The sequence below is a fragment of the Lontra canadensis genome, unplaced genomic scaffold (assembly GCF_010015895.1).
Source record: "Lontra canadensis isolate GAN:19392208 unplaced genomic scaffold, GSC_riverotter_1.0 scaffold16, whole genome shotgun sequence".
Lineage (NCBI taxonomy): Eukaryota > Metazoa > Chordata > Mammalia > Carnivora > Mustelidae > Lontra > Lontra canadensis.
Window position 1 is genome coordinate 3,016,579 of NW_022631010.1, and position 12,408 is coordinate 3,028,986.

Here is a 12,408-nt window from a genome sequence, read left to right on the forward strand (position 1 = left end):
TCCTGGTTATGATCGTGTTTACCTCATTAGCAGCCTTTTTTTTTTTTTTTTTTTTTTTTCTTTTTGAGGGTGGGATGGCACACTGTTGCACTGCGAGTTTGTGCCGGCTGCTTTGTCTTGCTGCCGGTGACCAGGCGTGGACCCCAGGCAGCCAGTAGCTTCCCCCAGCTCCACTCGGATGGAGGAGATGGAGGCTCACAGCTTCTGCTCACAGCCCATCAGACCCTTGCCCCACCAGATCCTTGCCCTTCCTGTGACCCCGTGTTTGTACAGTTTTAAAATTTTTTCTTTCTTTGTCGCTAAAAAAAAAAAAAAATCATTGTGGTTCCTACTATGTTCTGGACCCTGTTCTGAGCACAGAAGATACAGCAGTGAACGAGACAAGGAGCCTACTCTCCGGGAACTCACAGGCTGTAGCAATGATAAACAAGTCAATAAGAAAAAATATCCGAAAGTGAGAAGTTTGGGACAGAGAATTAAAATAGGGGCAGTTGAGGGGCGCCGGGGTGGCTCAGTGGGTTAAAGCCTCTGCCTTTGGCTCAGGCCATGATCTCAGGGTCCTGGGATCGAGCCCCACGTCGGGCTCTCTGCTCCTCGAAGAATCTGCTTCCCCCCTCTCTCTGCCTGCCTCCCTGCCTGCTTGTGATCTTTCTCTCTGTCAAATAAATAAATAAAATCTTTAAAAATAAATAAATAAATAAATAAATAAATAAAATAGGGGCAGTTGCTAGACTGCACCTCTGGGTGAGGAGGCCTCTCTGCAGAGGTTGCAATCCAAGCCCAGACCTGAATGATAAGAAGGAGCCAGACCCGGGGCAATGAAGGAGAAAAGGCCTTGCAGGTGGAGGAAACAGCAAGTGCAAAGGCCCTGGGGAGGCACAACAAGGGGGCCAGGACAGAGGGAGTAAGGCAGAGACATGCTTGTGATAAGCTTGAGCAGTCTGTAGAAGACAGCTCTCTCGGGGCCTGTCAGCTGGATTCAAAGTCTGTCTTGTGCAATGTGAAACCTCAGGCTGCATTTTCCTCCACCAGAGGAGAGCAGGAGCTTAACTGGGATGACAGTGAACAGAGACAAGCACCCCAGGGAGAGTCCAGAGACTCTGGTTCTAGGTGTGGCCCTGCCGCTGAACAGCTATCTAACTTTCACTTCTCCATGCTGTAGCTTCCCTGTTACTGAAACAACAGGTTTTGGCCAGACTTCAGTGGTGTCCAAAGTTTGCTCTTTGACAGAGGAACCCCTTTTTTCAAGGAAATTCTTCCGAGGGGGAAGCCCAGCATCTCAGGGGTCAGCAGTAGGCAGGCATGTGGCTGACAAAGCTGGCAAAGGGACAAGAGCTCTGCCCACCTTCCCCTCCTATGCCCAGGCAGTACCCCCTCCACCCTTCCATAGGACCCCAATAACAGGGCCTGGGTAGCCCTGAGCTTGGGGCTGGAGCGCTAAAACAGGGAAAAGGGCTCAGCCCACCATGACCACAAGCAGCCTGGCCTCAGGCCAACCCTTCTCTCTTTCCTGTAGTTTCCTCCTTAGTAGAAATGAGTAACAGAGCCCATGCCTTGCTATCCCTATGGTTGTTTCAAGGAGTGCATCTTTGGAATGGCTCTAAGTGCCTCAAGAGAAAAATAGCATAGAAGCAAAAGATACTTTTTCACTGGTGCACTGCTGTGGTTGGGGAAGTGTCCAGGCACAACTGTGCAAAGCCTTGGCGCCTTTCCCTCCTGCGGAGTTTGTAGGGAAGGGACACAAGTGCTTGTCCTCTCCCAGGCACCGTGCGTGGACGTAGCCCCCTTCCTTAGTCTTTTTAAGGAGTTGACATTCTAGAGAAAAGGCCACGGAGGAGTAAGGTCCTTGCCGTCCAATCCATCCGCATCATCACTCGGGAATCCCATGAGTCTGTCAGGGATGCTTTTGAGTACAAGAACAAAACCTCAGCTGACTGTATAGCGAAACATGAAGTTTTACTACTCCTGAAACTAGAGGGATAGAGGAGCTGTTGTTGGTGTTAATGTTGTTGATGCCTCTGTGATGTTGCTGACCTTTTCCTCATGTTTGCAAGTTGGCCGCTGTTGCTCCAACCATCTTGTCCACATTCAAAGTGAGAGGAAGATGGGAAGGAGTGGTATAAGCTCAGTCCAGCAAAGTAAAATCTTACCCAGAAAATTACCAGTAGACTTTTGTTGACATAGCACTGGCCAGTGTCATATGGCCACTCCCAGCTGTAAGGGAAGCTAAGAAAGAAAGAATTTTCCCCCCTCTCTAGTTGAGAAAGGGAAAGAAGAAATGTTGAGTTTGGGTAGCAGATAAATTAGTCCAAAGTATCTCCCATGGCCTGGGTGCCATCAACTGAGCTTGCCTTTGGGTATTAAGATGCCAAGGACCGGGTAGGAGAAAAGAGTAATAGGGAAAGAAGCAGAGGAGAAGCAGGGAAGAAGGAAGAGAGAAGGAACAGTTGTTGAAGGCCTTCTGTGTGCCAGGTGCCCCACATGTCTGGGGAAACTGAGGCTCGGTCTCAGAGAGCTTAGGCAACTCATCCAAAGTCATAGAACTAGTGTGAGAGAGCTCCATTCCCTGTCACATGAATGCTATTATTTCCCAAGGGAAGGCGAGGGAGGAGAGAAAGGAAAAAGAAGGTGATAGTGAGGGTAGGGACAGGCCAAGGTCCCCAGCGGCCCCAGCACCATTGGCTTCATGGGGAGGCCCAGGTCAGCTTAGCTCAGCACCACAGTCCTGGCGCTAGGGGTGGGACCCAGCACACAGTAGGCGCTCAGTAGAGGTTTGTTGGCTGATGTCATTGTTACAACTACTTTCACACTGTCATCGGCATTATGATTACTCAGGTTCGTGCGAGTGTTCTGCGCTAGGCCCTAGCCACGCCCCCTGCAGGCGGCTCGGGCAAGTGTTCTGAGCTGAGCGCTAGTGACGCCCCCTGCAGGCGGCTCGGGCAAGTGTTCTGAGCTGAGCGCCAGCGACGCCCCCTGCAGGCGGTTCTGTATTTAAGCCTCAAAGAAGCCTTCAGAGAGAGTTCCTGTTGTTCCCCAACTTAGAAATAAGAAAACCAAGGCCCAGAGAGTGCCTGAGGTTACATTGAGGAAAGGTCTGAATGCAAAAAGAACACAGCCCAGTCACATGCTCTCCCGCCCTGGAGCTGCCCACCAGGCACAAGACTCCAGCCCTCCTTGGGGCGCCTGGTTGTCTCTGTGGGTTAAGCCTCTGCCTTCGGCTGGGGTCATGATCTCAGGGTCCTGGGATCGAGCCCCGCATCAGGCTCTCTGCTCAGCAGGGAGCCTGCTTCCCCCTCTCTCTCTGCCTGCCTCTCTGCCTACTTGTGATCTCTGTCTGTCAAATAAATAAATAAAATCTTAAAAAAAAAAAAGAAAGAAAGAAAAGAAAGGCCTCTTTGCACTAACTCTGCCCCCTGAACACTTGGCTGTTACCCACAAACATCCCCAACTGCGGGCTCCTTCATGAAGAGGTTTAGGGTGAAATCAGGAAGTGCTGCCCACCCCCTTCTCTTGACAGCCTGTCCCTACATCCCAGCATGTCTTCCCTGGAGCAGCACCATGTGGCTGCAGTGTCTTATGGATTGCAAGGGGGTCCTCAGCCCTCCTCCAGGCTCCTGCTGAAGAGCCAGCAAGACTTCCATCCCTGAAGACTCCCCAAGCCCAGCTCCCCTTAGGGGTTGCATGGAGAAGCCTTGTCTAGCCTTTCTTGGGGGCTAGACTTGGGGTCTCACCAGAAGCTGACTGGCTCAGAGCAGTCCCACTCCTTTGCCAGTTCCCAGCCTGAGGGAAACCTCTGGCTGCACAGAGGGTCCATCCCTGCTCTGGTGGGTTTGTATCTGCTCTGCCGGAGATCGGGGAAGTGTGACTGCACATGGTCTGGCTTAGGCATCCCCCCTTAGCAGGGCCCACCACGCACTCTGGGGACCAACACACCCTGGTTCAAAACCCAGCACCACCTGTAGCTTCTAGCTCTATAACTGTGGGCATGTCCCCTGGTCTCTAAATGCCAGTCTCCTCACTCTTGGGTGACTGGATGAGTCATTTAATCTTCCTCCCAGAGCCCCAACTCTTCCTGGGCAAAACAGCAATTAATATCAACCTCATTATTTGGCTGATCCAATACCACCCCGCCGGGTGGCTGGCCCTGAGTGGTTCACAGTGATTGACTGCACCAAGCTCCAGGCTGTTTGGCCACGGTAACTGGCTTCGGCTTTTTCTTCCTTTTTCACACTTTTATTAAAGTATGACACACAAACAGAAAAGAGTACATATCATTAAGTGGACAGCTCAGTAAATTTTTCCAAACTGAATCCACCAATTCTCAGGTCAAGAAACAGAACACTGTCAGCACCCCCAAAGACCTGCTGTTTCCCCTCCCAGTAACTCTCCCCAGCCAGGGTGACCCCTGTCCTGCCCTCTAATAGCATTGACTGGTTTTGCCTGTTCTAGAACTTTCTGTAAATAGACTCATACGGCATGTGCTTTTTTGCTCACAAGCCTAAGTTTGTGAGCATCATGTGTATCATGGCAAACACCTCCTGCTCCTTCTTTTCTTTTTTCTTTCTTTCTTTCTTTCTTTTTTTTTTTAAGATTTCATTTATTTATTTGACAGAGAGAGAGATCACAAGTAGGCAGAGAGGCAGGTGGGGCAAGGGGAGAAGCAGGCTCTCCGCCAAGCAGAGAGCCCAATGCGGGGCTCAATCCCAGGACCCTGAGATCAGGACCCAAGCCGAAGGCAGAGGCTTAACCCACTGAGGCACCCAGGCTCCCTGACTCCTTCTTTTCTGTGGCTGAGTGGTATTCTGCAGCCCGGGTGTGCAGGTGTGCCACTGCAAGCCATCCTCTGCTGGCGGATGCTGGGCTGGTTTCTGGGTGGGGGCTACCGTGAACAGTGCTAGTACATGTGTGCTTTAGGACTCCCCTGTACTTGTTTGGTGATGTGCATACCTGGGAGTGCAAGTGTGAGGTTGTGGACTGGCCTTGGCTTTTTAGCTGAGCCTCTCCAAAGACACTAGGAAAAAAGGAAAAGAGAAGAGGTGAGGTGCGTGCTCTGTGGGAATGGCAAAGTGTGGCCTGTGTCACCCACGGTGTGCTTAATCCAGAGCTCTGTTGCAGAACTCAAGGCTGTGCTGGGCGAAGGGCAGGACGGGGTCCCGAGTGACGCAGTGATGAGTTCTTACCATATGTGCAACGCTGCCAGGGACTCTGCCGCCGCAGAGCCTGTCCCAGCCCCGAGAGTCCACACTCGCGTTGGGGAAATGAGCTAGAACGCAGGAAATGGGAAGTACGCAAGCCAAGGAGGGAACAGAGTAGCCACGACCTGCCACAGGAGCCAGCCAGGTGGTCTGAGAGATTGGCGCTCCGGGTTCAGAGGGGTCCAGATTTGGCAGGGGTGGAGGGTGCCTTTGTTGACGGCTGAAAGCATCTTTCTACTGAGCAAACACCCACGCCTTCTGCAACGCCCACCTTGAATGTCACCTCTTCCATGCAGCTCTCTGGGATCCGCCATGTCCCTCTCAGGTGCTAGGCCCTTTCATCCCAGCAGGTCCCACAACTGTCAAGTACAAACTGAACGTACATCCTGTGACCAGAAACCATGTGATCGTTTATTTAATCTCTCTGTTAAGTTCTCTCTCTCTCTCTCTCTCCTGCTGGCATGCAGACTCCGAGTGGGCAGACCTGTATCTGTATTGTTCATTGCTGCGTCACTCATGTTTACCATGGCATCTGGCATGGGGTAAAGGATCTAGACATATTTGTGGAAAGAACATGTGCCCCAAAGCATGCATGGTCAAAGGAATGGAGGGGATCGCACATGGGTGATTGGGGCACCAAAGAGAGTGAGTCTGTCTGAAGCAGAGGTCACGGTTTGGAACGGAAGGATACCAGGCCAGCAGGGCTGTGAAAGGCCTCCAACACCAGGCCAAAGAGCTCCAACTCAATTCTGCCAGCAGCTGGGAGCCACCGAAGGCTTTGGAGTAGGAGAGTGAAATGAACAGAGACGAACTGATGACAGTTTGAAGCAACACATCACTGAAAAGGAGATTGATGAAATTGTAATTTTTACCTATTGTGGTTGTTAGGAAAGTGCATTTCAACAAGTCAGGCTCTTTTAGTCATATCTGTAATGGGAAATTTATCTAAATAGAGAAGGAATGAGGAGGCAGTCTCGGACAGTTTCTCCTAGATCTCAGCAAAGGTGTCACACTGACAATGAGATTGCCGCCAGCTGTGTAAAAATCAGCAAACACGAGGAATAAATAAATGGTTAAGGAAGGTACTACCTGACCCACAGATAAAGTATTTTGAATTCAGGTATGTGTGAAGCCCTTGGTGCTTCCATCACACTCCTCTTTCCTGCTGAGAGGCCCTCCCTACTTGCCACCTGTCACATTTCTCCTGCCTTCGTTGGTTCAGAGTAGATGTCACCTCTTCCAGGAACCCCCTACGCTAAGCCCTTTCTCCGCAATTGTCTGCACCTAGAGCACCTCTCTGCTATGGCCTGGCTATAATTGGACAGTTCATGGAAGGTAGAGGTGAGTGCTAGCTCTACCAAGTATTAAAATATATTCCAGAGTTATAATATTAGGACGGGAATAGATCAATAAAATAGAATAGATGATTCCAAAATAAATGGGCAATCAGCATAATTTGACATTTCTAATCTTTGGATAAAGATGAATTATTTAAAAGATGGTATGGAGGGGTCACTTAGGTGGCTCAGTCAGTCGAGTGTTGGACTCTTGGTTTCCCCTCAGGTTGTGATCTTGGGGTTGTGGGATTGAGGCCTTGTGGGGCTCCACACCTAGTGGGGAGTTTGCTTGAAAGAGTGTCTCCCTCTGCCCCTGCCCCCACTCACTTGTGCTCTCTCTCTAATAAATAGATAAGGGGCACCTGGTGGCTCAGTCGGTTAAGCCTCTGCCTTCGGCCCAGGTCGGGATCTCAGGGTCCTGGGATCGAGCTCCACATTGGACTTCCTGCTCAGCGGGGAGCCGGCTTCCCTCTCTGTCCCTGCAGCTCCCATTGTTTGTGCTCGCTCTCTCTCCCTGTCAAATAAATAAATAAAATCTTTTTAAAACTTTAAATAAATAAATCATTAAAAAGAAAAAGAAAAGAAAAGATGGTACTAGGACAATTTGGATAACCATTAAAAAAAAATACAAACTAGGGCACCTGGGTGGCTCAGTCAGTTAAGCATCTGCTCTTGGGTCAGGTCATGATCACAGGGTCCTGGGATCGAGTCCCATGTCAGGCTTCCTGCTTGGCAGGGATTCTGCTTCTCCCTCTGCCCCTCCTCCCACTCGTTCTCTCAATCACTCTCTCTTTCTCAAGTAAATAAATAAAATCTTAAAAATAAAATAAAATAAATACAAACTCGGTCTTTACCTCACCACTTATACGGAAATAAATGGGCGGAGAGCTTACTTTAAAAAAAAAAAAAGATTTAAGTATAATGAAGCTATAAATGCTCTACAAGAAAATATGGATGAATTACTTTTATAATCTATGAGTGGAATAAAATCTTTGTTTTGACCTGAAATGCTTTAGCCCTAACAGAAAAAAAGTTGAGGGTCTAAAAATGTAAAGCTTCCATATGGCAAAAAAAAAAAAAAATCCCATCATAAATAAAATAAAAAGGCAACAAAAGGACAACATATTTGCAAAACATATGACAAACGATTAAATTTCCTTCATAAAAAAAGTCCATCAACTCAAATAGAGAAATGGGCAAAGAATATGAACAGGTTGTTCGAACAAATGCAAGTGACCGATATACACATGGTACACATAATTTTAACACTCACACTCCCATATGAAGAGAGGCAAAGAAAAATAAGAGATACCATTTTTCACCGATTAGATTGGCAAAGACAAAAGAGCTTGCTAATACTAAGCACTGACAAGCCTGTCATGAAATGGGAACTGCTGCACATCGCTGGAGGCTGAGAGAACTGGGGCAGGATTTGTGGAGGGGGTGGTCCACCGCTGTGAAAATCCAGAATCCTGATAATGACGATAAAAGCTGCCATTTACCAGGTACTCCCCCTGGGGAGATCAAGCTGCATTTTATGACCTGACCTCAGAAGTCATATACTCTCATTTCCACAGTATCTCATGGCTTCCACAGCCCTATTCATTGTGACAGGGGACGGGGCTGTGATACCGGGAGGTGGGGATCTCAGGGAGCTACCTTAGAGGCTGGCTATCGCAGTGTCTAGCTTCAAAGGGGAATCTTTTAACATTTTTGAGATTGAAAGAGAGAGAGAGAGCTCCCATGCATGCAAGCAAAGGGGTGGGGGGTGCAGGGGCAGAGGGAGAGAGAGAATTTCAAGCCAACTCCCTGCTCAGCACAGAGCCCAACTTGGGGCTTGATCTCACACCCCGAGATCATGACCTGAACTGGAATTAAGGTTGGATGCTCAACCCACTGAGCCACCCAGGTTCCCCTCAAAGGGGAACTTTTAGTGTCAAATACTACATTAAGCGCACTATCTTATTCTCCATTTTACAGATCAGGAAACAGAGGCTCCAAGAGATTTAAGGGTAGTCATTTGTCTAGTGTCAGAGTCAGAATTTGAACTGGTCCCATGTGGCTGGAACCTAACCGACCTCCTCACTGCTGTCCCTGCTGCCATTCTCGCTTCCTTGTAATCTCATCTCCTCTGGTCTAAAAACACAATTCGGATTGCATTGTTTCCTCACCCTTAGAATAAAATCCACACACCTTACAGTCATGTACATGGCCCTGCGTGCTTGGTCGTGAATACCGTCTCACACCTCCCCCCCGCCCCACTGAAGAGCCTCTCACCTCCCACCCCCAAATACCCTCTCACCCCTGCCCCAACCCTGGCCCATCTCACCCTGGCCACACGGGTCACCTTTCTGTTCCTCAAACATGCCAAGTCCCTTCCCACCTCAGGGCCTTGGCACCAGCTCTTCCCTCTGCCTAGAAGCCTGCACCCCCCCAGGTCTTCATGCAGTTGTCAACTTCAGCCACACACTCACACTTACTCCTGAGAGCGACCTTCCCTGGCCACTCAGCCCAGAACCCACTCTTGTCTCCACCCTCAACCCCTGTCTCCACTCCACCCGCCTCTTCCTGGGCCTCTCCACCCCATCCCCACTGCACCCCTTGTTTCCAGGATCCAACCAAGATTCGAACTTTGCATCTAATTGGTATTTCTCTTTAGTCTCATGATTTAGAACAGCTGAGTTAATAACAGTGAATCTTTTGAAGTCAGGACTGTTGTGTTGTGGAGAGTCTCTTTTTCTGGATTTCTTGTCTGGTTGTCTCTTCATAATCAGATTCAGGTTGAGCATTTGCGGGGAGAACACAATGTGGGAGGTGACTGCATCTCATCGGGAGGTGAGCGCATTACGTCAGGTGACCCTACTTTGGGGACAACTGAATTTGATCACATGGTTGGAGGGTGTCTGCGGGTCTCCCCATCGTGCAGGTCCATGTTCCCTTCTATCATTAGTAATTAATTTATAGGGGTCAATGGGTTTCTTTCTTTTTTTTTATGATTTTATTTATTTATTTGACAGAGAGAGAGATCACAAGTAGGCAGAGAGGCAGGGAGAGAGAGAGAAAGGGAAGCAGTCTCCCTGCTGAGCAGAGAGCCCGACGTGGGGCTCGATCCCAGGACCCTGGGATCATGACCTGAGCCGAAGGCAGAGGCTTTAACCCACGGAGCCACCCAGGCACCCCATCAATGGGCTTTTAAATGCTTTGAGATGCTTGAACAGTATCCTCTGATCAAACTAAGATCCTGCTATTCCTAATAACAATAAGCCCCTGGTTCCCTCGGCCAGATCTCCGCTCGTGGAGACTCCTATATTTCACATAGGAGTCTGCTTGGAGAGCTTGGCTGCCTACAGAGCTCTACAGTGCAAATACCCTGCCAGTTGTCCATTTACAAGAACACCCACTGTTTGCAGAGCCTGACATGAAGGGGACACGAGGACAGTACTGCCCTCTTAAGCAGATGGGAGCAGCCTTCTCTGCCCTTGTCTCCCACCAGATTGGGGCTGAAAGAAGGGACCCATCATTGGGAGAATTAGTGGCCAAGAAACTAGGTCATGCTTTTCCTTGTTGGGACCCGTGCTGTGGCCACTTTAAGGATCGAGGGAGTTGTCCAAAGGCACAAGGACACTGAAAGCAACGGGCACAAGGTTACTCGAGGAGTGGTAGCTCCTGCAGGACTAAGGGGCCGGGAGCTTTCTGCAGGCTTCAGCACACAGGAAAACTCACCTGATTTTCAGTGCTGCTAAACAGCCAAGTTTCTCTAGGGCCCCCAACTGCTTTCTGTGGGCTGAGTGGGGCTGAGGCTGTTTTATCTCAGGGATGGTAAATGAGTTCACATTTCATGCCTAGAGAAAATCACTGCTCTGCTCTCCCGGGCGGTACTGGCTTTCTCTTATTAGTCAGAGAAGAGGTGGGTTATCTGGGTTCAATTCCACCTTTGAACTTAGTTGGATTTGGCTTTATATTTCAAACCCAGATGTCCACCACGGCTGTGAGATAGTGACTCAGGCCAGGAGAAGTCAAAGGTCTTGAGAAATGTGTTGGGAAGAGATGGGAAATCCGGGGGTCCTGAATGATTTCATTTTCAGAGTGAGGAAGGGCATTTCCCATGTTGGAAACGCCCACCTCTCCCTGGATGAACTGAAGAGTCACGGCCACTAATTAAAATCCTAAAAATTATTATTGGGCACCAACATGTATGGATATAGACATGTGCAAAGCCTCCAAACCGTCCCCCACCACAGAGGATGAGAAGTAAAGATCTCTTAGAGAAAACTGGGAAGGATGCCTTGGTTTGAAAACACATTCAGTTTCATAGATAAAAGGTGCTAATGAATAACGTGCTTAGACCCCCTTTTAAAAAGGGAGTGTAAGTTCTATATTGACAGAAAAACCTTTACCATGTGTGGAAGGAAGTCGGTTCTGCGTGCCTTTAATTTGATGTGTTGCCATCTTTTTCTTTTTCTAATGGGCGAACACTGAGCTCTGAACCTGTGGTGGTGTACTTCCAACTACCACCTGTAGAGGGAGCCTTGTTTACCTCGGATTGTTCACAATGCAAAGCTTTCAGTGAAAGAAAGAAAAAGGCTTTTAGAGAAAAAAAGTTGGAGGGTTAAAGGCAGTCTGTTTCAAAATTGCAAACAATCGCGATGGCTCTCTTGTTTTTTCTTCTTTGCTGGTTCCACTGTGGATGAGTTGTAGCGTAAAGTCAGGAGAAATTGCCCTTCTTTTTCGGGTGCGACTAGAGGTACCAGGAGGTGGGATCGTTGTTGGTGTTTTTGTTTTGTTTTGGGTTTTGACCACTTCCTCACAGAATTCCACGAGGGCAGCTCCTCATCCCTTTTAAAGCACAGGCTTTTTCGGAAGGCTGATCTGTTACTTGTAACAGAGGTTGTGAATCTGAGGAGGGGGACATCTGCCCTTGACCCATCTTCTCTGCTGGGGTCTAATTGTGCTATTTGGGGACGAGCGAGTTATGTTGTAGCCTGAGTCTGAGGTTGCTTGCAGGTTCAGGGTCCCCCACCCCGCGGCGCCCCACGCGGTCTTCCCCTGCACCCCAGGCGGACGAGGTATGTCTGCGTGCAGGAGAAGGGCGATTCGGATCCGCATGGGTTTTCCCTCTCCTGCGATGCGGTGTCTCCGCGGACAGTAAGCGTCCAGGTCTAGGATGGAGCAGCATTCTTGATGTTATCCTATTACTTTACAACTGGAGCTAGCGCGCCGTAGGGAGCCGGTACCCGGTGGTCTGGAGGAGCACAATGACCCGCAGGAGGAGTGGGGGGTGGTGGTGGAGAGGGAGCAGAGAGAGTCCGCGGCGAACGCTCGAGATCGCTGAAATGTTTGGGTCGGACAGGTGAACGCATCCCGGAGACTCAGGCGCCCGCCGGGGAGGAAGAAGGGGAGCTCGGGAGGGTGTAAACTAAGTGGTGGGAAAGAGACAAAGGAAGAGTGAAGAGGCGAGATGGTACGGTATATAGGGAGGGGGAGGGGAGAGGAGGGGGCAGAGGGTGGGCAGCGCGCCGAGGGGACCGAGCTTGAACTTGATCAAGAAAAGGGGGGCCCTGAGATGGGGGTGGGGGGCCGGCAGAGAGCCGGCCACGTGCCTGGCTTTTCCAGACTAGGGTCTCGCGGAGACCGCCCGGGGACCCAGCAGCCCCGCCCAGCGAGGACCCGCGTCCCCGGGGAACCAGGAGACGCGAGGGGGTCCAGGGCTGCCCGAAGGCCCCAGGGCGCAGAGAGTTCCTAATGGTGCCCGAGTCACTTTCTTTGGGCCAAGTCTCTCCTCTCCTGGCCTGAACGAGGAGAGCTGGCGGGCCGGGTGCCCCCCCAACCCCCACCCTCCGACCCGTAGACTGCGGCCTCCCTGGAGCGAGGGGCGG

At 50.1% G+C, this 12,408-nt stretch overlaps 1 protein-coding gene across 2 annotated transcripts in view; it reads left to right on the plus strand.

The window, feature by feature from the left end:
* The window catches only part of NOL4L (nucleolar protein 4 like), a 126,334-nt gene that overhangs the window by 81,095 nt on the left and 32,831 nt on the right, over window positions 1–12,408 (plus strand). The window lies entirely within an intron of this gene.